Raw genomic sequence first — 27,989 nt, 5'->3', positions numbered from 1 at the left:
AGTATGTAAAATCGCCAAATCCGAGATTCGAACTAGCGACTTCATCACACGTCCATCGCGGGTGCTTAGAATGAAATATTTAGTACCAAAAATAATGTAGCGTAATGTGAAGGTATCGGGGCGTGAAGACATTGTTTCAAATATATGGCATTTGTGAGCCAAACGATTGATTTACTAAATATCTAAGTGTTAATGCTCTGTGATAATATATTTATTATAATATTATGAAATATTTTCAGCTGAAAAATCGAGAGCAAGGCCAATAGATATTAATAATGTTCTAAAAATATTTTTAGCTAAAGAATAAAATAACTGTGGAATTAGTTAAACTTTGGTATAGCATTTGTTACCACATATTGTTTAAGTCAGTGATTTTCAACCATTCTTGGTTCGCGAAATCGAATCCTTGGAAAATTATGTAAAATTTCAGGGAACCCTTACTTTAATGACAAATTCAAATGATATTAATACTATCGACCGAAGGTACTTGATGGAATTAGAATTTAAATTCTAATGGATTTAAGTTTTATACTATTCCATTTGAGTCGTTTTTGCGATCCGGGTTTCGCCTTTCGCCATCTTCAGGCGTTGTGTATACTCACCAAAGGCAAACACGAGTGAAGCTCATCACTGACCTCTCAATTTGTTATTTTTCATTCCTTCTTTTTTACTTAATTATCAAATAATTAATTCGAATTCCACCGGAACCCCTGGCACTACTCGCGGATCCCGACTGGGAATCGCCGGCTAAGGTGCACCATACCATATTGACTCGAATTATATAGAAAAAAGTGAGAACAAGGAAGAATGAGGTGATACAATTTTTTACAATCCATATTTTTATTTAGATGAAATATCACCACTAGTTCATTGTTAATCTGGTGGAAATTCATAAGAATTATTAAAAAGTATTTATCACTTGATATTCATCACATATAACGCCTCTTTCACTCATTAATAAGCTTCCTCTTGTAACTATATGTGATGAATACAGAGTTATACATATATTCACAGCTTATTTATAATATGTCCGGACATTAACACATAACATACTGGAAGCTATAATATATATAACCAGGGCAAATCTCTGGCAAGTTATTTGATATTGCTGATAGAAATTTCGTCGAGGAGGAAGTAACACATTCCGTAGGCCAACTATTTTGATAGCAATTACCTAAGGATGAACTCTGCGAAAAGGAAAATTATGCAAATTGCTTTTGGCAAGTAACTTGAAGCAGTCCCAACGCGAGAGGGCGGCAAAGCCAGGTGTTATTTTGTCTGTATGGAATATCATGAAACGTTCTGGAATTTTTCAGCCCAGTAATCGCAGTGGGCTGGCAGAGGTACGACTTTAATGATAATTGCTTTCACAACAAACTTGGAATTGAAGTTGTCGCAATGTTTAGACCTTAGACCTACTTTGCATTCAAACGCGGCACGCGTAATACGTTAGCAATTTTGTTTTATAAGTGTGCTTTTAACTTTTGCACCCTTTGTCTTCGAAATTTCTAACCTAACACCTACCTCTAATATGTTAAAGAAGATTTATTCAAATATTCTGTCGTTATAATTGTCATTTGCAGAATATGCCATATTATTATACTATTGACTGATTTTATATAATTTATATTTAAGTAGTAAATATTTTTCATTGATTTTATCAATTTCATACGATATTTTCCTTTCAATTATAGACTTTTTACTACGTTATATATTTTTTTGTAACAGTACTCCAGTTTAAAGTTTAACAATTAACTGACAATGAAGTTTTATAATTAAGACTCGTATTATATTCCTTTTCCTCACTTATGCTAGAAATACAATACCATCACATCACGTGATCTCATATTACTAGTACCACCGTAACAGTCAATAATAAAAACAGACAACCTACAAAAACATTGTGTCATTAAATTTATATGTGTAAATTTGCAGAAGACTGGTTGTGTGGCGTGATATACCAGAGGTGACCATAGGGTGACTACAGGATGAAAGCATTTGTTTGATAACATTTTAAATACAAGTAAAACGACATTACACATTTATTTCCCATTCATTACATACGCTCACGTGACGTGATTATGATGTTTTTCCAGCATTATGGCCCGAACACATTACCTGCAAGTCATCTGCTGTCACGTAAAGATAGGGATAGAAACATTGAGATAGAGAACATACATAATTTTGAAAATACTTATGAAAAAATATATTATAACATAACCAATAGAAAAAATGGTTATAATATTTTTTTTCTCAGAAGTGTTTTCAAATTATATATGTTCAATAATTCAATAATTCGTTCAATAAAGCGAGGCTCTTTCGAGTTCATCACTCATGGTCAATGGGTACAATTTTGAGGAAGTCGAAGAATTCATATTATTATCCTATCTGAAATTACGCATCACTCCTCAAAACAACGCTTGATAATAAATTAGTAAAAGAATTGCATTGGAAAATAAATCCAAAGACGTGTCTTATAGAAAACTAAATTAAAAGTCTACAAAAACCTCTTTAGCTTAGCTAGACAAGAACCGTGTTTTATTTAGACATGCATTTGTCAGTACCCAAAGAGGTTGGGCGGTCTTTAATATACGGCCATATATTTTCGATACAATATTTCACAGTGATACGGTGAACTGCATACGTACAAGTTTCCGGACACGTCATAACATACGGTAAGATTAAATTAGTTATGAAAACAAAGTCCATACATAATATGATGCAAATATTTAGTATGTATGTTTTTTAACAGCATTTCTACATCCAAAAATCACCGCACAACAATCTCCTGATATATATCGAATACGAATCGTACCTACGGTCTAACAAATAATACTTTAATAATCAGATTATAAGATATCCTTCCTTTCCAATAATAACAAATATTTGCCAAAGGTTCACTCATAAAACACAGTATCAATGATATTTTATCGGATTATCGGACCGGAAACTAAAAGTTTTCCTCGGCAAACCAATCGGCATGGTTTCCAAGCCGGCAGTTATCGTAAACCCGGATTAGTGGTTGGCGGGACCCGTCCGCAAAGTTTGAGTCCGCTCTATGCGAAGGTCCATTTCATCCTGGGTGCTTGAGCGCGGCATGAATAACTTATCCGCCAATGGTCATTGTGGCTTACGTAAGACACCGATCCAATGAATTATAAGGACTTACCCAAAAAGTTTACTCTGACCAACTCAACAATTAATTGTCAAAACAAAATATTATAACAACGGAAAATAGCTAAGTAAACCGCCAAAGAGTTTTAAATTGAATTTTTGTATTAAGACACTTGAAAACATTTCTTAAATATTTTTAAAGTGGTAGATTTGATACCCACAGTAGAATTAAGTTGTGATTTTAATCCTTTCTATGCCGCAATTAGTTAATTGATAGTAATTAACATAAGAATTGGTGTAATTAGGGCGTCCAAAGACGCTTTGGGCACTTAACTGGATATTGAGATGCACGTCGCGTACTGTCACGCTGCCACGGCGACAAATGTAGTCTATGGTTTCATCATTTTGCAGAATATTTTGATCGAAAACGATCTCTGTAAATTCAATGATGGAGCGATCTAGTAAGGAGTCTCTGTAAATTCAATAATATTTTGAACAGAACCCAACCTGCAGACTATAGATAATAGACAACATTCTTATAGAAAAAACATAGTGCCTAAAACAAATATAAACATATTTGGGGTCATCATAGTGAACTATTGTTATAATCTCATAAGTATGTTCTAAAAAATCTCGGAAATGTGATCTCTATACCAATATTTTCATATCATTAGATCTACTGATATTTCACTGAGCTACTGAGTTGTGATGGCTCGTTTCAAAATGGAAGTCGGGAAGAAATTAACAAATAAAATAATTATAGTAGATACTTATATAACAATATATAAGTATATAATAATCGCCACCCAGATTATAAAAATAAAAATAACATGACCAGATATATAAACAACATTAATTGTCGTTTTTTTATGTTAACCTTTATAAAATATTTTATACAGTATAATAGGTATATGCCTTCTCGTGTTTTATAAAAGAATACTCTTAAAATAAATGCTACATAACATTTGATAAAAACATCTTAGTCAAAAATCTTTTGTACTCTAATGCCGGCACAAGAGTACAGGTATTGCCCCTAATCAATCGATAGAATAATTAACAACCCATATTTAAACTATAATTTAAAAAATATCCATATTGGTTATGGACCGTAAATCATGATTTACTTACTACTGACTAAGGAAAACTATATTGCCGTATTCAGTATGCGTTGTAATAAAAATCCATCTTTTACATTGAAGATATTGATTGAAGTACCTAATAGAACTAAGCCAATAACTAGCAAATTTTGCTAATATACCGCTAAGGATTTCGATAGATTTATTACGGCTTTGTTGAGAATCGTTGATTTGAAAGGAAATAACTGAAGTAGGCCAGCGAGCAATAAAGGGCTAAACGGATTGTGATGAATAAATCTCTACCCACTTGCTATATTGAATACTTACCGAACGATTTATTTAGGGATATCCGAAATTTATATCAGCCTGTATTGTAGGAAAATAAATGTTTTCCCTTATAGCAAACGAATATTCTACAGCGAGGAATTCCTTTGTGAAGAAATGGATATCCATTCTTTAAACACTTGAACAGCTATAAAATTTAATAGAACACTTATTTATACTACGCATTATTAATTTTATTTGAAATATTAAACAAAAATAATAATCTCTACTAAAAATAGGCACTATTAATTATTGAAAAATAATTCTAATATTTTTATTTCTTTTTAACAATATTTTCAGACCAGTGGGTCTATTCTGTACACAAAACGCTATCGACGGTAGTTTATTATATTTACGTATTTTGGTGGTTAATTTTTACAATAAGTTAACCGTCAAAACTATTAAAATGTGCTATGTTTTAACAGCCCCTCTCTTGGCTGTATCAACTTTTAGAGCGAGATAGACAGTTTTGACGGCTAACTCATCGTAACGATTACAATACCTCAATACATAAATGTGATAAACTATCGTCGTTAGCCGCCGATAACCGCATTGTGTATAGAATAGACCCACAACAATTATTATACACTGCTCAGCAAGCGCTAAAAAAAATACAATTGCTCTAAAATCAAACAAAATAATTACTTTGGTACCTACGTAGATTATCCTTTCCTGCCTTTCTCAGCATCTTGTTATCGTAACAGAGGCCATTCTCAAGAGACGGAGCTAACATTTACACCAGTTGAAAATGTTAGTCTAAGCGAATGAAATAACTTAGAAACACCTCAAAAACATGCCATTAGTAAAAATCTTTATAAATATGATACTGGCAGGGAAACGAACCCGTGTACATCGGATACCGCTACTTAAATATGTTTTACCAATTTAGCAGCTGCATCGTACCTAATTATGACAAAATTAACAAACATTCATGCTACTAAAGCGCTCCTCAAATTTTATTAATATTGGCTACCGGCTTTTGTGGTTTGAATCAAGGTGCCTACTAATAATAGATATTTAACTAATTGATACCTAACCGGCGTCTGGATCTCTCCAAATTTTAGTCTTAACGTACTTGCACTGCCTTTTTAATAATAATTTAATAAACTATTTTTTTATTCAACTAATAATTTAATTAGTTCAATAATTTAATAGTGTAATATTCTTTAAGATTAATTATTTTATTATTTATCATTATTATATTATAACGTATGTTAAAATTCTTAAATCTTGTGAATTATTCGTTGAATAAAAAATAGTTTGCAACATTTTGTTTAATATAAGTACTTAAGGCGAAGTCTTCACTGAGCCTTTTTTAAAGAGGCACCTATCGGAAAAATACGAAGCTTGCAATTTGAGACATTTTTTTGATAATTTACAATTTCAACTATATTAATGAATAAATATGTATATGAAAACATTAAAAATATTTTTTTTTTTTATTTTAAGTCAAAGACAAACTTACAATTGTAAAAAATGTAATAAAATGTGAATTTGTTCTATCGGTCCGCACCCTATTATTACATATATTTTATGGTCATATTTATTAATAAAATTTAGTTTATTAAGTTTTCTAAGCATCACTTAAGCGATTTTTGACAAATTCATAGTTTTAATATTTTTTATATCTATTTTAAAAATCATCGATTTTTATAAAAAATATAAATGTGTATAACTTGAAATCCTTTTTATTTATATTAATATAAATATTTTATTTATATTTATAAAAATAATTGATTTGATATAAATAAAAAGGATTTCAAGTTATACACATTTATATTTTTTATAAAAATCGATGTTTTTTAAAATAGATATAAAAAATATTAAAACTATGAATTTGTCAAAAATCGCTTAGGTGATGCTTAGAAAACTTAATAAACTAAATTTTAATAATAAATATGACCATAAAATATATGTAATAATAGGGTGCGGATCGATAGAACAAATTCACATTTTATTACATTTTTTACAATTGTAAGTTTGTCTTTGACTTAAAATAAAAAATATTTTTATTTTTAATGTTTTCAAATATATATTTATTCATTAATACAGTTGAAATTGTAAATTATCAAAAAAATGTCTCAAATTGCAAGCTTCGTATTTTTCCGCTAGGTGCCTCTTTAAAAAAGGCTCAGTGAAGACTTCGCCTTAATAGCTTTTCATAAAGACTTGACTGGTGATAGTCAAGCTTCGTAATGTGGCTACAACAGTGGAAGCTGTAAACAGTGTAAACATAAACTACTGTAATGTGTACTGTTTTAAATATAATAGTATCTATGACAAAAGATTTTCTTTTCACATTAATGACTAATCCATCCACGTGTTCAGAAACTATCAATAATAATTAATATTCTTTTCAGCGTCCGTTTTTAATATAAAGATAAAAGTCACTAGTGATAAGTATCATATACTTTTGTTTTAATATTATTTTTATACAACTGATTGATTATTGTTTATTACGTTGTTTTATAAAATAAAATATCTATATGTATTTATATATATATTACATACTTAGATTAGACATATCTTCATACCGTAAATCATCAAGCCGATTCAAATTACTTGTCCTGTCCATCAGTGTGAGTGAGTACCTACTCAACGATTAATTAATACAGCGGTATATTTGCCTACGGCAGGATACATAGATGGAGTATGGTTCCCACTAAGAGCCTAAGAGCCACTTACGGCACAAGCCATTAGAACTGGCGAAAATCTAGCAGAGCATTGAAGAAGAACCATTATACTTCAACCCCAAAACTTACTTAACCTACCAAATTAATTCAACTTGCTAAGTTAGAACTTTGCTCTTTGGAAGTGTTTGTAAATTGAATGTAAGATGTGGGGAAAATTTTGAGGCTTTAATAATAAAAGTATATCAATTAAGATTAGAAGTAATATTATATAGAGCTTAATTTAATAAACTTTAGACATATCTTTTGACGAATTAATAACCGCCGGATATTATGTAATCAAACGTACTGAAAATGAATTATACGCTTAATCGAGAGCAAAAAGTTAATAACTGAAATGAGTATGGGAAGACCATCACTACTAGACTACAGGTAGTAGGTTGCCCCCAGCTGATGAGGGTGTTAACAAATTTTATAAAGGCAAAGAATAATAATATGTTTGGGACGTTGTTATATTATTATGTAAGTACCTAAGTGACAGACAGGTTTACCTCAGAGCAGTCCACAAACGGGCAATGACGATCTGGACGACTTCTGTGCAGTCGGCTATGAATCTCGGTGACCCGTAGCGTCATTTACATAATATTATTATGTAAGATAATAATTATTTCAATCATATCATACGCACACTCTCCCGATTAGGCGATGCAGCCGGACTAAATCGTTCATGTATCGCGCATAAAAAAGGTTTCACTTTAATAATGTAGGTATGTCAGCTTTATTGTTGTAAGTATATTTATTTGTTAAATAACTTAAGTATATGAAAAGATCTATTGTTTGAAATCTTATAAAATTGTGTTATAAGCCACCATATTATGCTTATTTTAGGTTAATTTTAATCAAAATGTTATGGTTATGAAGTTTCAATGACAACCAAAAAGTAATTTGCTGTACCTATTAATGCAATAAATACAATAATTAGGTTGATTTTATGTTTTACACACTTAATTTATTTTAATGAATTCTTACCGACTGAGATGTATATTATATACAAGACGAAAGATAATTTCTCATTTCTAGTTATTCACCACTGAATTCACTTGGGAAAAGTGGAAGTGAATTACCTAGGTGATCTTCCATTACCTTCTAAGTAAGCAAGTAGAGCAAATGGGGGGGAGGCTGGGAAGACATAAGATGGCTTCTAAGACCTCGCAAAACGTCAATGTTTACAGCCGTGAATCATCCCCTGAGCGTCTGTTTACATGCCTCAAATTACAGCCAGTGCTTGTTTGGGGTAATGTATTGCAGCTTAAAATTTAATATGCAACTAATCGTATTTTGCACAGAGTACTTCTGGTAAATGCCCTTAATGTTCGAAACAATTTAGTATAATATCAAATTATACGCGAAATTTTCCATTTCCATGAAAGCCATCATCATCATAATACATTCTAAACATAAGGGGTATTTTCCAATATATTATTATGATTTTCCGTAACCATTCTAAATTCAAAATGTATTATTTTGATAGGATGTACAGACCTACAAACTTATCGAAAACTACCCAATCAAGACTCGTAACTGGACAAAATCTGACATTTTTAAAATAGCGTCCTATGGTAGTTAGTAGTTCCATTTTTGGCCATTATACAGATAAGTTTATAGGTATGTACTATACATACTGATAGTATACTAGATTTTTTTTTTAAATAAACAAATGAATGTCACTTCTTGTGTCACCTGCACACTATCCACTAATTTTACACAAGATTAAAAAAAACTAACATCTAATCTACTGTCACTTTCATACAAACTAGGTTTATTTATTCTCTAAAATGTCAGAAAGTGGAATTTTTAAAACATATTTAAATTTCTTGCTTGCTACGAATTTTAAAATCTATCTGAACAACTTGGTTGAGCTGAGAATTTTTAAAATGTATTTTCTCTGTCTACTTATGTTCATTCAGTTTTTTTCTGAGCTTAGATCTAAAAAATATTGCTTATCTAATAAAATAACAAATGAAGTGGGCAATCTAAATAATCTGGTTCAAAGAAATTAAATTCACTGCAACAGGAAATCATTGGTTCTTCCAGCAGGCATATGGTGGTATTATTGGTTCAGTAGAATAACTCGTGTGCCCTCGGACATTGTAGAAGTTTTTATTGAGTTTTTTTGGCCACAGCTTACATCTTAAAATTGCCATCCAACACATTGCATATGACGTGGACAAGCTACATGTTAACAACTGACTTGCAAATTAATTTTATATCTTACTCCACTTTAAACCAAATAGAAAACCCTTCACCACACCATATCTGCTTCTATATTATATAGTTGTTTCGGGCATCTAGTATTAAATTATTTCGTTTTAATTTTTCAAATTACTCTCTTTTTCTACCCCACTATTCGTTTTAATAATATTATATAACACAATAATTTACAGCATTACTCCGAAAAGAAACCTCTCGGTGAGCCGTATGATCCACATCGGCTTGTAAAACTAATGAAAAAAAAAGTTTTAAAGGTGCATGTCCCATTTATTAATAAACAAATATATAAATTACAATAATATGTCTAAATATTTTTAACTGCAGATAGTACTATTAAGAATACAGGTGGTTGGGTATAAGATAATATTTAATGAATCATCACAGTCAAAAAAGTTTAGATGTGCTTTTAGCTTAATTCACAACACCAATCAAGATTCTAGTCCAGATATTTAGACGACAATAGATTGTTGAAGCTTTTCTTCATTTTCGATGAAAGAAACTCAAAGACGTAATTCAGACAATAGTAAAAGACCTGAGCGTCAAATGCAGAATGCTCATTTCTTATTTTTTCATTAGTATTATTAGGAAGGAGAGTATTCTTCTATTGCGAAAAAAAACACACAAATTATTCATGCTAATGCACATTTATTATTAGCTATATTAAAAAGATATTTCAACTATTTCTTTGTGTTGTGTATTTTTAGTATATAAATTTACTGACTTCATCTCCATAATAATATTATCTTATATTCTTATCTAATCCTACAACGTTTCAAATTTAAATAATAAATTAATCATTTTAAGTTAATAATATGTTACATTAGTTTGTAGTTATTTAAGATTATTTGTTAATATGGATTTTTATGTAAATATTGAATTTCTTATTTTGTTTTTCATATATTCGTTTTGCCTTTGGATGCCACTCGAGACAGCGATCCTCACCCTCACGAAACCTTCCACCAGCCTGCAGCAAAGCAACAAAAGTGACATACATAATATGCGTTCCAGGGTGTTATGGTAAGCAGCGTATGACATGGTAATTATTACTTAAAACTAAAACAGAATACAGATAAGGTAAGGTCAAAAATATTTACAATCGGATTATAGTATACCAAATCCTGGTATTCCAATAAAATTCTTGATAGGAAAAATATGACTGTAATAATTAATCGTCGCAGAGCTAACCACTACAATTTTACGGCATTCCTAATAATATCAAACGATCCAAAATGTCAATTCGGAAGCGACAGTGACGATATAACAATTATATCACATTGTTTGGCAATGTCTGAATTGATTGTAAAAGATGAAGACTCCACATAATATTGAGATATTTATAGCTCAGCCTAATATCAAAGCGTTTATTATGTGTAAATATTGAATATTTCTGAGAATGTACCCTGCATATATAAATTATTATAATACCGCATGGTTGAAGCTAATATGCAATATTATATACCTATTCATTATGGATAATAATATGTTTTTTGGTACAATGTGTATAAATTTACAGGTAAATAAGAATCAATTGAGACTTCGTAGCTTAGTAATAATAAAAAAAAATGTAGAAATAAATAAAAGCTCATTCAAGTCATCTGCATGGGCCAACCTCCTACCTCAAAGTGATCTGCATTTTTCAATGGAAAATAGTACTGGCTAGGATGGGTGGCACGACCGTATGATTTCAATATGCTTAGAGGCTGTCATTTACTAGTCTACACTTTCTTAGAGCCCATATTGTTATAAGCTTCTGGCGATGACAGTAAACTTTAACAACCCCCGAAATTATTTTGCTTGGTTGTATAACGCATCTTATATTATTTTACCCTAATACGACTCATAATACAAGTACGTAGGTACGGGCGTTTCTCAAACGACCTTTATCAATTTGAAACTGAATAGATAATAATTAACTTGACTTCAAACATGTTTTAATTACTCATTGTAAAATAATAAAACGCTTTTCATAACAAAATGGTAACATATTATATACCTACTCAATTTACAATCATGAAGGGCGTGGTGTCATATACAATATGCTTTTATTACATAATATATAGGTACTTAATTAATATAATATTATGATAAATGAATATGCCGCAATACTGTAGTGAAGGTTTTATAATGACAATATGATTTGTACAGCCAATCACTGAATAATCTGAAAAGTATATTTACCTACCACATACATACTATGTAACAGTGGCGAAGGGTGACTTTTGGAAAGAGATAGGCTGTGGAGATCAGAGAAAAAGAACACACTTGTTAGGTACGGGTAATAAGAAGATAATACGATATTACTACTGATGAATAGGTACCTACTCACTAATGATAACAACACACTAATACGATGAATTTTCAAAAACTCAGTGACGTCATAAAATCGTATTTTTCAAACATTTATACACATCAAAAATCATTGGATAAAATTTCCTTTTATTTTTAAAAACAATCTATTTTACCACGTTTTTATTAGCTCGTATTCTTGTTTGTCCAGTACACATTTTTTCTTGTGTGTCCAGTCCTTAATTAACTTAATTATTAATATATACGTGCGTTACTATGGAAATAAATATGAAATGTCAAAATGACATTTCAGTATTCTATATTTATTCAGTATTTCTATCAAGTACAAAAAAAGTATTTATTAATACATAGAATTGTCAAGTTTATATGATTCAACAGAAAATTTAAAAACGTGGTATATAAAAAGTTCTTTTTATCTTGTAATTATTTCTTAATATGCGATTAAACGCCATAGATTTTTTTTAAATTATCTAATTATTAAATATTTTGGTAATGACAACAATATTATGCGCGATGGTTTTAGGCTCTGCGATAGCAGCCAACCATATGAAAGTCCATACGAAAAACTTCAGAATTCCTAGAGAGATAATCGACATTATTATTTACGGCAAGACAGGTGGCGCGCTGTGGTATATATTTTTAAACCTTTGCAGATTGTTTTGTAATCTGTGTAAGTACTACATTCTTACATATATGACATATTATGTCGTTGGCAAATTAAATTATTTTTATAGAATACAATCAATGTTTATAGAAAAAAAAATCAAGTGATCATATTATAAATATATGCAATTAAATAATATTTTTCAGGTAGGCTTTAAATAATCGTCTAGTATTGAGTATTCGCCACTGCTATGTAGTGCGGTCTATTTCGCGTTTTTATTGATAACTTAGAATAAAACCCGGTACCTAAGTATATAGTTCGCCGTAATAGTATCTTTAAAGTTGACCTCCCATTGTGTCTTAAACGTTAAGTTTACTACGCATACGTGAGGTATGCGTGTGAAACATGGACTCTTAATGTAAAAGATATTAAAAAAATACGAGCAGCGCAACATTGTATGGAAAGGTGCACAATGCGGAAAGGCCATATCAGAGACAAATAGATAGAGAAGCAGACAAAATTACGCGATGTGAAAGAGGTTGCTAAGCAGGTGAAATGGCCATTGACTGGACATATCCCTAAGCGAGTGGATAACCGCTGGATAAATGTCGTCATACAGTGGTACTCAAGGGGCGCTAAACGACGAAAGTGAAGCCCTAAAACCCGCTGTGTAGACTTATAAAGTGCGGTGGATGTAGTACGTGGCAGCGAAAAACTAAAGATCGAGAAGTGTAGAAAAGAGGCTTTCATCCAGCAGTGATTCGACCCCGGCTGGTGATGATAATATTACATATATATAATATATACACTTACATTATATACGTATATCATGCATACCTATAAATATTTTTGTTATATTGATTCAGTTTTTACGAAGGCCTCATAATATTCTCCAGCCGTCTCCAATAATATTCATTTACGTTTGAAATATATTTTGTGCACATTGTAAAAAGAGCGATATCGAACACGCTTTCATTCACAACCAAATTTCGTGAACGCACATAAAATACAACAGCGGAAAAAGTGTATCAATGCGACAAGATACTGATTTATATTCATCCCAGACCTGTGATAAATTTTCTAGTACACACGTAACTTTTATGAATGTATCAATACCCTCGAAATCTATCCGTCTTCATTGTGCTAGCTAAAGCGTGGGGTTGCACGCTATAAAGGACGCACGTGCAATCTAAAAAGACACGTGCACAAAGACTTTATGTGTGGAGAAGGAAAAAAGATTTATTGTGTCCAGCGGATCTGCAATGGGCGGAGATGGACGCAGAAGATAACGAGATAAATATATTACGATACAATTTAACCTGCAATGAAGATTTATCTAGATACTGTAGACTGTAAGTGAACTTAGAAAAACATGAACGCAACTGACTTAATACTGTTATCTATTATATTTTACTAAATGTATACTTGTTGATAAGCTACGTATAATGTTATGAAGAAAAGCACGTTATGAAGGAGACGATGTAAATGCAAACGTTTGTTTACCGATGGGTCTCACAGCTGCGAAGTGTAAGTATAAGTAATTAATAGTTGAGGATCATTGAAGGTAACGGAGCTGCTTCAACCAGTGGGTGACGTGACCCTTAACAGTGAAAATTATGACTGCGAAGAAGAAAAATAGTTTTATTTTTTTTTTCAATAAAAAAATACAACTTATGTGCCTAGAGTCCAACAATTAATGACAAATAAAGTTATAACTACAACAATCCATATTGAATACATAATTTTACTGACATTTTCTGTTCAGTTGCGAGTTTTGATGGGGAAGTTTTTACATCAACACTGTATCGACTATAATAGTTCACCAATCAATTATTCTACACATGTCTGTGACACTACATCCACTAGCTTTAGGCATAAAGCCCACCAAAAAAGCGTTCGGTGCGCTCAATACTGAGTAGGCCCCCTCCCACCCGCGCATTACCCTTCACCTATATAATAAGGGGCTCAAAGAGCACAAAATAATTATTATTATCAGCGTCTCTCATAACAAAGCAATAAAAAAATTATTAAATTTCTCGGGGCTTGTATTTAATATCGGACACGCAATAACTAAACAAAGAGTTCGCTGTTCTAAAATAATGGCTTCTCGCTCGTCTATCGACGACACTTCGAGGAGCGTGATTTTGCTTGCCGTGTTCAATGAATGGACTACGTTGTATTTTCGTTAATTCGTCCGGCTGAAAAGCCACACAACGGTGACTCATGCGGCAGGCGGGCACAAAGCGTCGTCAAATCCAGTATGCGCTGGCGTATTTGATTACGTTGTATTTTCGATGATTTACACGCCACTTGTGAAATTTTGCGCGAGAGCCCCACTCGCTCCGTTAAGTGGGTTTTACGCCTTAGAACTGCTGTTAAATCATTTTGGTAAATACCGACTTAATAACTCAACAGAATTAGTTCATTTGTCTCTAATAGAACGTCTTTCGAATACATGGATATTAGATTTAGACCAAACCGTCTAACGGACAATTATTATTTAACAAAGCATTTTAGTATAGCATAGGCAGCATACTATTCCACAGCTCACAGCTTTCGGAATTTAAAAAAAATATGACTTACCGTCATCTATGGTCCATCGATTGATTGATACGATAATATTGTTGGGTGTATTAAAAAATATATAGTTTATATTATCACAAAATTTTATATCACTAAAGAGCTTTTAAAATTTCGTATTTTTGCCATTAAGGCGTACCTATCTACATTAATATTCTAGATGTATGACGCTTATTTATGCCAGTTTCCTCACCGTACAGGTACTCTTCGCCACTCTTACCTGTAGTTATTATATTAGTAATTATTGTATAGTACTACCAACCATCCATTGTTATATAGATAACGGGTTTCTTAATGATAAAGCTGTTAATTTGTCTGACTACGTTTCAAATTATCAATAAAATGTGTACACATACGCGGCGTAAATGGAAACTCTGCTATTCTTGGTGGTATTGGCTTATATGTTTCTGATAATAATTATCTTAGGAATCGAGTGCATCCGTTGTTTTTTCTCCCAAGGTACAGAACTAACCTGCCATTGGTAATGCCAACTGGGAGGGCAATAACTTTGTTCTAATTTATATTTTTTTGTATTTACACTTTTCTACTGTACTTACTCATTCGCTGCTGATTAGATAATGATTTTTCAATTGCCACCTTTAAAATTCACGTTAATTACTTCGATCGGCCGCCTGGTCATTACGCGCCAGGTGCGTCTTCAGCGTCCAAAATATTAATGCTGATCTATTTATATTTATATATATAAATAATACTGTTTTATCAATATTTTTTCTTCTAAATGTCATGTTGTGAACGTCTTAAATTATTAATTTGTAATGTTCACTATATGTTTACAAAAAATGAATTTGAAATATTCCGTCAATAAAAATTACCAGTGAATAATCATACACCTACGTACCTAAAGTATTACACTATAATATAACATGAATAATCAATATGCATTCTAATTTGTTATAATATTATCATTGTATGCACGTTGCTTACATCTCGATTGGGCTCTCAGAATCTGCGTCTAATAAGGCGTGACAACAATTAAATGGACATTACAGCTCTCCCGTGGCTATAAACATGTCGAGGGTGCATCTTGAGGCTTCCTTGATATATCTGTCTACTTGTCCATCACCACTTAGTACCAAGATACATACTAGTATCTAATGAGGTCACGAATTAGTTTTTCAAGATACTTATATTGTACCCTATCTTTTCTCATGAATTACATGTTTAGTAAATTCGTAATAGGTATACATATTATATTTATAACAATATAATATGTGTACCTTTTAGGAACTGCAATACTTAATTCTATTTGTTTAATACATTTAAAAAAAATAGTGTTTTATGATAATTTAAAAATATTTCATGTAATTATTAATTGTTGATTCGGTACTGTTCGGTTATCAGGAATACAGCGGCAAACACATTTTGAAAATAGCCGATAAACTGGATTATTTGTTAGGTTAACCTAACCAAACCTAACATAAACTAACCCAAACTAACAAATAATCCAGTATATCGGGTATTTGCAAAATGTGTTTTCCGCTGTATTTCTGATAACCGAACAGTACCTACCGTTGATTCTTACGACCAAATGACCCCCTTCCGTCTCATCTCCCACTTTTCTATAGTACATATTGTATAATATTGTGACGGATGGATGCCGAAAAATTTGTAGCAGTAATCGAAGCGACGACATGCTAGAAATCGATACATTTTCTTATAATTATATAAGATATATTTAGGAATTTAACTGAGTAATCGCTTCTTTCTCATTGTTATGCCAAGTTTACTGGTTCTGCAGTGCTCGAAATGGACAATTCTACGAACCGGAGCGCTGCATAATCTTCAAAGAATATCAAAGAGTGTTGGATTTTTTGTTGCAATCTTAAACCGATGAAAGAAATAAAAACAATCTTTGAACTTTTGACATTCACAGCATTATAATCAAGTTATGAGTATGAATACTTAAATTTTTTCCACGTGGTAACTTTGATAATTGTATCTATTTACATCATTTATTTTCCGCCCCTTAATACAATGGCACTATTGAACAGTGCCATTATCTGCATACTTTTTTATCATACGTATGGCATCACAAGTCCTGAAATTTTGTTATACCATATTAATTTAAATACGTTTTATGGGTAAAGAAATTACAAGACCATAGATAAATTCTTTTTTTATCGACTATGTCCGATCCTAATAAGATCATGTGGGCCTCCACAGAGTAGAGGTTTGTATTAACAGATTTTTTTTGTTTTTACGAGAAATGGATCTCAACCACTTGCCCTACCTATTAGGTACATACTCTGATACACAATATGTGTACTTGCCAGACCCAGGATTCGAACCTGGGACCAACGACACTATAGGCCGACACTTAAGCCGCGCGACCATCGTGGGTGTTGTATATTTAAGATTTTGTAAATATGATATAAAAGATATTAAGTAAATTCTCTCCTAAAAATACACTTACTAAAAGTATCATATATTTAAAATTAATAATCATTATACATAAATACATTTGTAACCAGTGTAACATGCAAGAAAGCTTCTCTTTGTCAATATTGTCAATTGTTATTGTAATTGAACATGTGCTAAGCGAAATAATTTGTTCCCGAATTTCAAGGTATGATAAATTTTAATACGTTGGAACGTCATTCATACAGTATATTTTTATATTGGATTAATCTTGAACAACAAACAAATTAATTCACAACTTAACATTACCTGTTGTATTAACTGTTGTACTGTATTTTGTAAATAATACACATATTTTAAACTCTTGGCTTTATTGAATTTATACAATGCAATGAAACCGAGATTTTGAGCCGAGTTATAGACTTATTGTTTTCAATAAAAAATAAACAATACTGTCCAGATTGACCACGTGGAGGTGTAAGCATATCCTTACCAGGAAAGGAATACTGTAGGATAAGGGCGTTAGTGGAGAGAAGAGGGATCCAAGCAATACATTATTAATTATTACAATTACATATTATTATGTGTGTGCATTCATAATTATTATACATATTTATATATAGATAGATAGTATGTATACATTTATATATTTACTACAAGGTTTACGTATTGACACGTTGATAAACAATCATTAAGAAAAATAAGAAATGCATATCCGCATTGGTTTGTTTAATTTTTACAATAATTTCCACAGGAGGTCGTATGTTTTGTCATCTTTCAATTCTCTTTTTCGACTTGCCGTGTCATCCGCTGAATGCCGACTTTAGCTAACCATGACCGAACATATTTTTCAGGATTAAATTGCCTCAATAGCGGACCTACACTATTTATAAATAACAACATAGCACACGTTTTAATATTAAGACATGATCTTGGTGGTGTCATTATCTCATTTAAAGCGCTAAAATTTCTTTCGCATTCAGCTGTTGATATTGGGATCGTCGCTATAGCTTTAAGGAGAGGTTTCAAATCTTCTGGAGTTTTATTAGAATCATCACACATTTAAAAAAAAAACCTAAAACCGCGTTTAATATCTAATTCATTTAAATGAAATTGATGGCATCATCTGATAATGTTATCCTCTCCATATCGTATGTCCACGCTGTCATCATCTGATTTGCGATAATTATTACGATCCAGTACTTGCATACTCTCTAATAAATTGTTATATAGATTAATGTTTTCTTGGTGAATGTTTGCGTTTCGACTGACATGCGATGAACTTGTTGTAATCATTCGATTTCTTAAGTATTGGCTAGACTTCTATATAATTGAGAAACATTAATGGCTTTAACCTTACCTTCCTGAATAATTAGTCCTTTGTATATCTTTTCATCTATGGCTCTAAGAGCGTCTAATAATTTTGGACCGGGATCATTTGCCATCGAATAAAGTACACGAATGGTGGTTTTAATCGCTTTATCAGCATCGACTAGTGTAATATTACGCCTTTGAAGATAATTCGATAAGAAACCTAATTCATCTAGTGCATCTGACATTGTATTTAAATTTCGAACAAATTCCACATTTGTTAACATTTTTCTAAGGCCACTATATTTGCATCGTTCTGATTCATCCGTAGTATTATCTACGGATGCTTTATTAAAATGATCGTATAGTGCCGAATAATTATTAATAACGGCATTTACTGTAAGCATACTTGAAACCACCCACCGCACTGATAAAACTCTTCCAATTTTTAATAACTGGGTTTCTAGTGAATTGACCGCTTGTCTCTTTTCGATCATCTAATTTTTTTTTATGTGCAGATATATTAGTTTCTTGTGTAATGTTATTGCCTGCTGGGATTTTTAATCAAATTTTTAAGAGAACGCATTTTCTTTAAAATGTAACTTACATATATATAAAACAGTTAACATTTTAAATTGAAACACAAAACTTACCAGAATGTAGCGACGTCAGCATAAAAATAATTATTATAAACTTATAAACAATCAAATAAAATTACCTACTTTTAGTTAAATTGAAGTAGGTATGCAAGTACCTATACAAAATACATACAAAAAAGGTATAACATGACATATGGTATATAATTTAATAGATAATCACACGACACACTACTTAAATATAGGTATTACCTATAACCGCAATGAATAATTTAAATCATAAAATAAAATTAATGTTTTTGTCTAGAAATTTATTAATTGGTGAATTATTAAAAGTGGTATGAACTCGCCAAAGGGAAAAACAAAACTTTATTAACAATTACATACTTAATTTGAAATATTTCAACCCCTTAAAAACATGTAGGTTATTTAGGGAAAACTTTTTACTATTTACTACAAAGGCTTTTGTCAGGGCACACATTTTGTCGGTAATAAAATAATTTAGCGAACTCATCTGCGAAGGTCTAACTACCTAGTTAGGTTTTTTCATGTATGCAATATTTATTTAGTTTACACTTTACAGCTTTAGTGTCTTTAGACAATGCATTTCGCCCGGTCGCCCGGAAGAATACGTAGAAGGTGCACACAAAATTTATGACATGCATTTGTTTTTTTAACACTCACGCTCTTAATATTTCGGTGCGTACCAAATTCTTTTTAAAAATGCAATGTTTTTTCTGTGACTATAAATGGAAACAATTGAGAGAAATTATACAATTCTCTCCAGTACATATGCTCGTGTTTTAAAACAATCTTTTTTGAAGAGCAGTTTCATATTGTCTTAAAAAAATAATATTCTGTTGTTTACCCACCGTTTAAAACAATTTCGGACATTCTTAAGTATGTAATATGTACGGGTCATAGAAAATTCAGTGGTTCTAAACCAGTAAAATTATTTTTTAATAAAAATTAATTTTCGTCAATTTTAAATCTGACCCGGAACGTAATAATATTAAGTATGACGCTTGAGGATTTTACTAGACGACTTGCTGTCCGTCGGATATTTTACGAACCGGTACGCCATTTTCGAATTTTTAACGAACAGGAACGCCATCCTCGGAAATCCCACGAACAGGAACGGCGCTCCGGGGCGTTCCGCTCCATTCCGAGCGCTGTGGTTCTGTTGTTTCCATGTTAAACATACCAGCGAAATAATTCACGTGCTTCAAAACTATCTTGTGTAACATAATATTGCTGTCTGGACCAACTAATCATTATGACATCCATATCTTTCCTACAAAGTTTACAGATTGGTCAGGTTAACACTCCGAATCTATACATAATACTTAATTTCATATTGTAGACTTGTAGAGCATATCCCTCGTTACTACATTATCGCCTGTATTTCGTGCCTCATACTTTCATTATAACTAACAAAAATGATAGTACCTATTGTACATACTCCAATTTTGTAAGTATATTAAATTAATTACAAAACGTACCCTTATAAAAATAAAATTACTAATAATAATATGATTTATTCAAAATAAGAAAGAAAAAAATAACTCATCATTAACTGACTTCGAATATATACATTCCTCTATATGTTTTTGAATTGCAGTCGACCGACATGTTTTTTCGAACCCATTGATCATAGATAATAGAGATAATTATATACAATATGAATTTTCTTACCTTATGTAGATCGTTATATCTCAGCTGTTTGAAGTATTACGGTTTCCGATTATGTAAATCTGGAACAAAATAAGGCAACAATTGAGTACTCATATATTTTAATAGGGCGATTAAATCCACAATAAATCAAAAAAATAGGGATAAAGTAAGTATACAGATTAGGCAAGAACTCAGATGCATATTATTACAGTTGATTGTATCAAATTGATGGGACTTAATAATTATTATTTGAATTTCTGTAATAATAATTATAGATTTCGTCATGGTGAAAATGGTCTGTTAGATGGATGTAAACGATTGGTAAATGAATCGAGTTATAATTCTAGCTATAGCTCACGAAGCCATTAGAAGATAAATTGCTTCGAAGCTTTGACATTAAAAAAATAATGAAACTAACTACAATAAAATAGGTACAATATATTTGCGCCAATTCACACTTAAATTCCATTTTCCATAATTATTATCTATCCTGGCCATATAATTTTGTGACTCACAAACCTTGATTCTTTTAGCATTTACCGAATGCGCTCCGCCGGCTATTACGTAATAATATTAATATCTACATTCTATAGTGTGATCATGCCCCCCGCAGCCTGAAGCGGGCCCCCAGGCTAGGATCTTTGACGGGCCCCCCTACCTATCGCTAAGGATAAAGCCAGTGTGACGCTCTACAGTAGCGTTTTTCAAATGGTGTAGGTACCTACGCGGTAAAATTAATGTGTACCTATATTTAATATTGTTTTGTATATTTTAATATATCCATTTGAATTATGTATGGAGTGGTCGAGTAATTGACACACAATTAAATATTGTGTCGTACAACCACATAATTTTAAATAATATTATTGAAAGAAAATATAACCGCACGCTATTTTTTTTTTACTAGTGAAGCAAAGTTGTGATGTGTGTTTATCTCACTCATCTGTTCGACTCGCCTCGCCGGGCCCCTCCTGAGCCTAGGCCCCCAGGCTAGGGCCCTTTCAGCCTCCCCTTGTGGGGGCCATGAGTGTGATACAACACTAATTTATGTCAATAACTACAATAAGTACCTACTCTAAACGATATGGGTGAATCTGGTCAGTCATCGACTGCGCCCAAGATATAAAGCAAGTGCCCAGAGTGAGGAACGTGCCTACCACATAATATAATACCAGGTCAGCCAAGGGAACACAAGCATTATATGATGCCTGTGTTCCCTTGTTCCACTGTCCACTTTATCCACAAATAATATAGTATTAATAAAAAATAAATATAGTATTTAAAATACACACTTTGCTAATGATAGTGGCATCTAACTTCCGCTTTATAAGGCAAGACAGGCAATGTATACACGTAGTTTTTTTTAAATCGTGAAAACGAGTCAAATATTAATATTTTTATTAGCTTTATATACAGATGTGAATTTTTAACATGTTTTTTTATGACAAAATACATGTTAGCCACTCTTTCAACTTATTATATCCATGCTTTTTGGATCCAAACACACACTGTGAATTGGCCGCTTTGGATTTTAACACACACCCCACGACTTTACGAGTCAAGACAGTGAAGTCACAAGTGCCTAATTAAACATCTTTTTCTAAGCAGTATGTATTGTATAACTAAAGAATACAAACAACTTAACTCAACGGTGTGTAGTAACAGTGTAGTAATAGTGTACAAACCCATTCGCTGCGGACCATTTAATTAATATTTAATTCCACATTTCAATAACATGCTAATTATATATAATTGGCACTTGATGGGCAACGCACCAGTTGTGTTGGACGCAGTAATGCTATTCATTTTATGAGAGCTTAATACACAATTGAGTACCTATCTAGGAAACAGTGCGGAAAGAAGGAAAAAGGTACATTTCCTCCATATTACGTACATACTAGGAAACATCTTTCATATAGGTATATTAGATTATAAAATAGTCAGTTTTACTTCAAAATAAGAAATCAGCATGATATTTACCAAGCTCTAAAACCTTAAGTGAAATAGAAGTAACGAAGGGGAAGAATACATTTAATTTTTGTCGTGAATATTTATTAAAATAAATATTTCCAAGTGAGTTTTAATGAGTTTACGTCACAAAATTTGTAGATATACAAGATGTATGACTGCGGGGAAAATTTAAGCTATTTATGGTGTCAAACAACGCTAGATTTAACGTCATACGATATAACATAATATTGCGTATTGTGCAAGCTAAAAGCCTGTTCAAAAATGCCAGATCTTGCAAGAAAACGCTGCCGAGTCAGATAAATTTTCTGCATAAAAGAATATTATGTGCGTATGTTTGATTTATGAAACCCACCAAGAAAAACTAACAAAATGTGATGATATATTACAAATTTAAGTATATGTTTATTATATTATATCACATACGACCAATGGCGAAATGCAATAAGTGTAAAAATAATGTAAGTAAATGAATGTATTTGTTATATTATAAATTAAAATTATATTCAATGCGAGTAAACAACCAACCTTATTCCATATATTATATTTTAGTAGTTCTATTATTTTTACCACTTTTTTATTAGCTCGTATTCTTGTTAGTCCAGTACAAATTTTTTCTTGTTTGTCCAATACAAATCTTGTTTTAACTAACTGCCCGTCTAGTTAAACATTTGAAACTTTTAGAATATATCAAAACACGATGACAATGCATTCTTTTAATACTTTTAGCCATCTTTAAGCAGAATTGAATTCATTTTCAGTTAATTCTGTTTTGTATGGAAAGTTATTTCGGAAAAAAATCGTAAAAAGTAAAACACTATTATTGGTTGCTAAGAGGGTCCTAGCAACTAAATTATTAATATACACGTGCGTTACTATGGAAATCAATATGAAATGTCAAAATGATATTTCAGTATTCTATATTTATTCACTATTTCTATCAAGTATAAAAAAGCATTTATTACTAATAATTGTCAAGTTTATATAAGTTTAATTATTGCTCTATAACTCACGCATTCAAAATATATGAAAATTGGTGGCGACGTCTGGTGAATAAAAATATTTCCGCGATTCCTTGGCGATTTTTAAACATCACAACAATCTAATATGTGGTGAAATAGCGTCGATAGACAGACAAATGTAACGTATCGCGGATATTTAGAACTAGTATTAAGGATCCCTTTTTTAAAGCAACACGAATGACTTGATTTCGAGTTTATGTCACATGCATCATAGGTTTTTAGCGTATACAATTTTATAGCGTATCAGTAACAGTATTATTATATTTATAATGTAAAATTAATAAATTTGAAGGTGAATAAACTCTTATTTTCCGTTACGAATTATTTACCCCCTATAACAGGCAGTTTTTGCCACCACATACAAACGTAACATAGAACCTTTTATTTATACCACCAATAAATCAAAATACATAAAACTAATTGTTAAAAGGCAATCCATAGAAATCACGGCAAAAGTTTCTAACCGAGGCGAAGAAGTATCGCAGTAATCTTCAGGGGGGACACAATAGATCTCACCTGAGAAAACGACTTGAAGAAACGAAATTCGCATTAGCGCGTATTGCCCACGGGGGAAGTACTACCTTCGTCTTGCGTCAGAGGGGGTGCGGAAGGAATTCCATCGAGCCTAATGCCACCTGCTACCCCGAGACGCTCGCAGGAGTGCTGCCACTATAAGTAACCCCATGAAATGGGCGGGTAAGGTAATAGCCATATCACACCTAAGGACCCAACCCAATTTAACTTGAGCCAACAACCTAAAACGTTAATTCGTCAATCTTGAATCTTGGCTTTTAAAACAATTCATTCTAATAACAAAGACGGTTATGTGTAATTAGATTAAGAGAATGTTATGTTATGATATAGCATGGCTTTATACTATACTAATAATTATTGACAGATACCCAAAGAGTTTGGACTAATGGGGTTTGATTTTTTGCTAGGCTCGTGGATATGCCCTTCCAACGAAAATCGAACAGAGTTCTCGTTCAGTTTGGGATCACCTACTTCCTACATCATATCGATGTATAACCTCATTGGATGAATACCGCTCTATACTAATCGGGCGATACCTCAATATCAATAGGCGGATCGATTGCCTTACAAACTGGTATAAATTATATAATATGATTCAAACATAAATTTAGCTAAAAGTCTATCCTATATAATCAATGGTTTAGGTTTAGTTTAGACTATACCTAGAGGAATTCATATGACGTGTGTTTTGTATAATAACACTTGATGGCGATCGAGAAGATGCCTTGCCTTCGCATCATTGAAACATGGTGGCACAAACAATTAATACGCTAGTTTGTTTTAAAATTTTGTTATGCACAAATGATATTTCGTGTCTGTTTTTCGAAATACCTATATTAAATTTTCTTTTCTCTCATTCCTTCGGAAATCAATCTCAAAGCACAAAAGGGTGATGTTTGCAACAAATTAACCCACAATTCGTAATAACTTTCGGTTGATTTAATCATTCGCCTTAGTAAACTTGTTCCAACTTAACCTTCATACATTTAATTTCTATATATTATATAGAAGAAGGTTGTGTTCAGTGGTTTTGCAGTCACTATACTAAAATAATTACGATTGATACTTTGAGATATTGTATGTAATACAAATATATATAACTTTTCTAGAAGTGCTATGTTCAAAGATGGTAGTATGCTTTATGTTCGTATATATTATATATAGTCACTTTTCCAACGTGTGTTTGATCCAGAGAACCGAAACATTGTATTGGGAGAATGGCTAACAACGATAACGCAAAAAAATCTATCAGGAGATGGGTACACAAATGTTAATTAAGTATAAAGTTTCGTACCGCTCTTCAATATTTATTTTGATACTTAAATATATTAATATATAGTTTAATTTTGTAAATATTTGTTTAAATAAACGATGTATCAGCACATCAGTCTCCCTCAGAATATTTTAGACCGTTATCACATTCATTAAATGAATTGAGGTGTAATTTTTAATTGTCATTAATTAAAAAAAAAAAATCAGACCGCCCCCAAAATATATCTACGTTTGTGTAAGGATTGGGTATTTTTGTGTAATATGGTCATAGCAGACCCGGACAAGGGTTGACGGGCGATAATACGAGGCTGTAGGTAAATATGTCGCGAGCAAAATTCTTTCTTTCCTCGAATTTTCGCAATTCCTCACATAAATTTCGGCGCGAAATTGGGCTCATCTAACAATTTCGAAATGTGCTTAATCATTACTGCTGTTCGCAGTAGCTTAAATATCTTATGATTACTGATCCGATAATTCATTTCTTTTAATAAACAATTTTTCTATCTTTTATTTTCGTATTATTCGTGCAATTAATCATAGTAATACGACACGTATATTAATAACACTCAGGCTATGCTATTATGTAGTTATAACTCTTTATACTTGTGGACCGATGAAAATAGGAATATAGGACCGATAAAAATAAATATATCGCGGACTGCTAACGAATAAATAAAAACTACTATTTATATAAGTAGTAATTTGTTTTTGCATTTAATAATATTTCAATTATATATCATAATAAACGAAACAGTCTGATTACGAATACAAAAAAATATATAATATAGAAATTCTATTGTTAATTGAAATAATCAGAAACTGGTCAGTAAATAAATTGTTAATAATAGATCTACAGGAATTTTGAGAAACCAATAATTACACATTTTTTAAATAGTGCGAAATCTGCTGCTATATCGTTGCTAGAATTGTTGATAACCTTTGCTTCGGTGTTGTTTCATGGAGACGAAGAGCTCCATTTGGTTGCTCTCTTTTGTTTTTTTATTTCTGACATGGCCGAAAAAGTCTTCTCAATAAGCAATTAGTTCAAAATACGAATGATAATTTCGAGAATTTGAAATTTACAGATGGTTATTCTTACTCATTTTTTTTTTGAAATGGACGACAACTATTAAAAAATATCTGCCGACCGACGGTTGGGAAACACTGAATTTAAATTATAAAATAATAGATAACACTTTCATACGTACGCCATACAATAACATACTATAATAAATTATACCATGCAATAAATCGCTGTATTAACCTCACAAAAATTTACTATTATGGTCACCAAGCCCTTTAGAAGAACAAGATCTCAAAAAAAATGAATAAAAGTCTTCTTCGCCCAGTATTAAACATAATGCTTGCGGGTACTTTTATTTCATTTTGTAATTAACGTTTTATTTGCATTTGCAAATCAGTTTGAGTTTAGACGGTTAACTCATTGTAACAATTAACCGCCTCAATAGATAAATATGATAAACTACCGTCGATAGCCGCATTATATATAGAATAGCCTCGTAAGAACTATAAAATATTCGAGTTTAATTTTAAGCTTTATACCTACAGCTTTATGAAGCCAGTATGTAGGTACCGAAATATTTATTACCGCGGCTTAATTTTAAGAACGTAAAGAATCTTCCTTTTAAGCTATTTTACGTAGGTACTTACGTAGTTAAAAAACGGCAGGTGGTATGGGCGGTCCCAGGGACATTGAGTTTTGGCATGGGTACTGTGCTGTACCTTTATCGTGGGAACGGATGCTGATTAATAGGTAAGGAGGGATCAACACACTTAACCGTGCGAGGGAGCCACTCCGACGGGGGATGAAAAAAATCCCGGATTTTATGTGCGTATGAGGAAGGGTCGGCGGACTTCAACATACTATGGGGGTGGTTTTGTATTGTGTGCTTAGCCATGGTACTGTCGCTGAAGGCAATTTTGTCAAGCCAATTCGAGGGTGGGTTTTTATTCTACCGTGAGAAATATTTAGATAAACTCACCGAATGTTATGCACTTACTTAGCTATCCAATATCGTTATACTGATCATTATTATACACAAAGAGCGGGAGAGGTCGTAAAATCTGAACCCCCAATAACGAAAAAATCATAAATTGTCTAGTACATGAATGGATTATTATTTACCGTTATGATAGATATATGCTTTTACATTACTATGCGGCATGTCTAAAAGACGGGACAGCGCGGCGAGAACGACACAAACGAACACTAGCGGCCTTAATAATCACAACTGTTTGGTCATGTACACACGATAACCAGTTCTAAAGGGACTTGTAGGTAAGCATCACAAAGATGGTCATGGCTG

This window comes from Rhyacophila brunnea, unplaced genomic scaffold, assembly GCF_057557595.1.
Source record: "Rhyacophila brunnea isolate RB1 unplaced genomic scaffold, BYU_Rbru_1.0 scaffold_2, whole genome shotgun sequence".
Taxonomy (NCBI): domain Eukaryota; kingdom Metazoa; phylum Arthropoda; class Insecta; order Trichoptera; family Rhyacophilidae; genus Rhyacophila; species Rhyacophila brunnea.
This window is presented reverse-complemented; position numbering follows the sequence as displayed.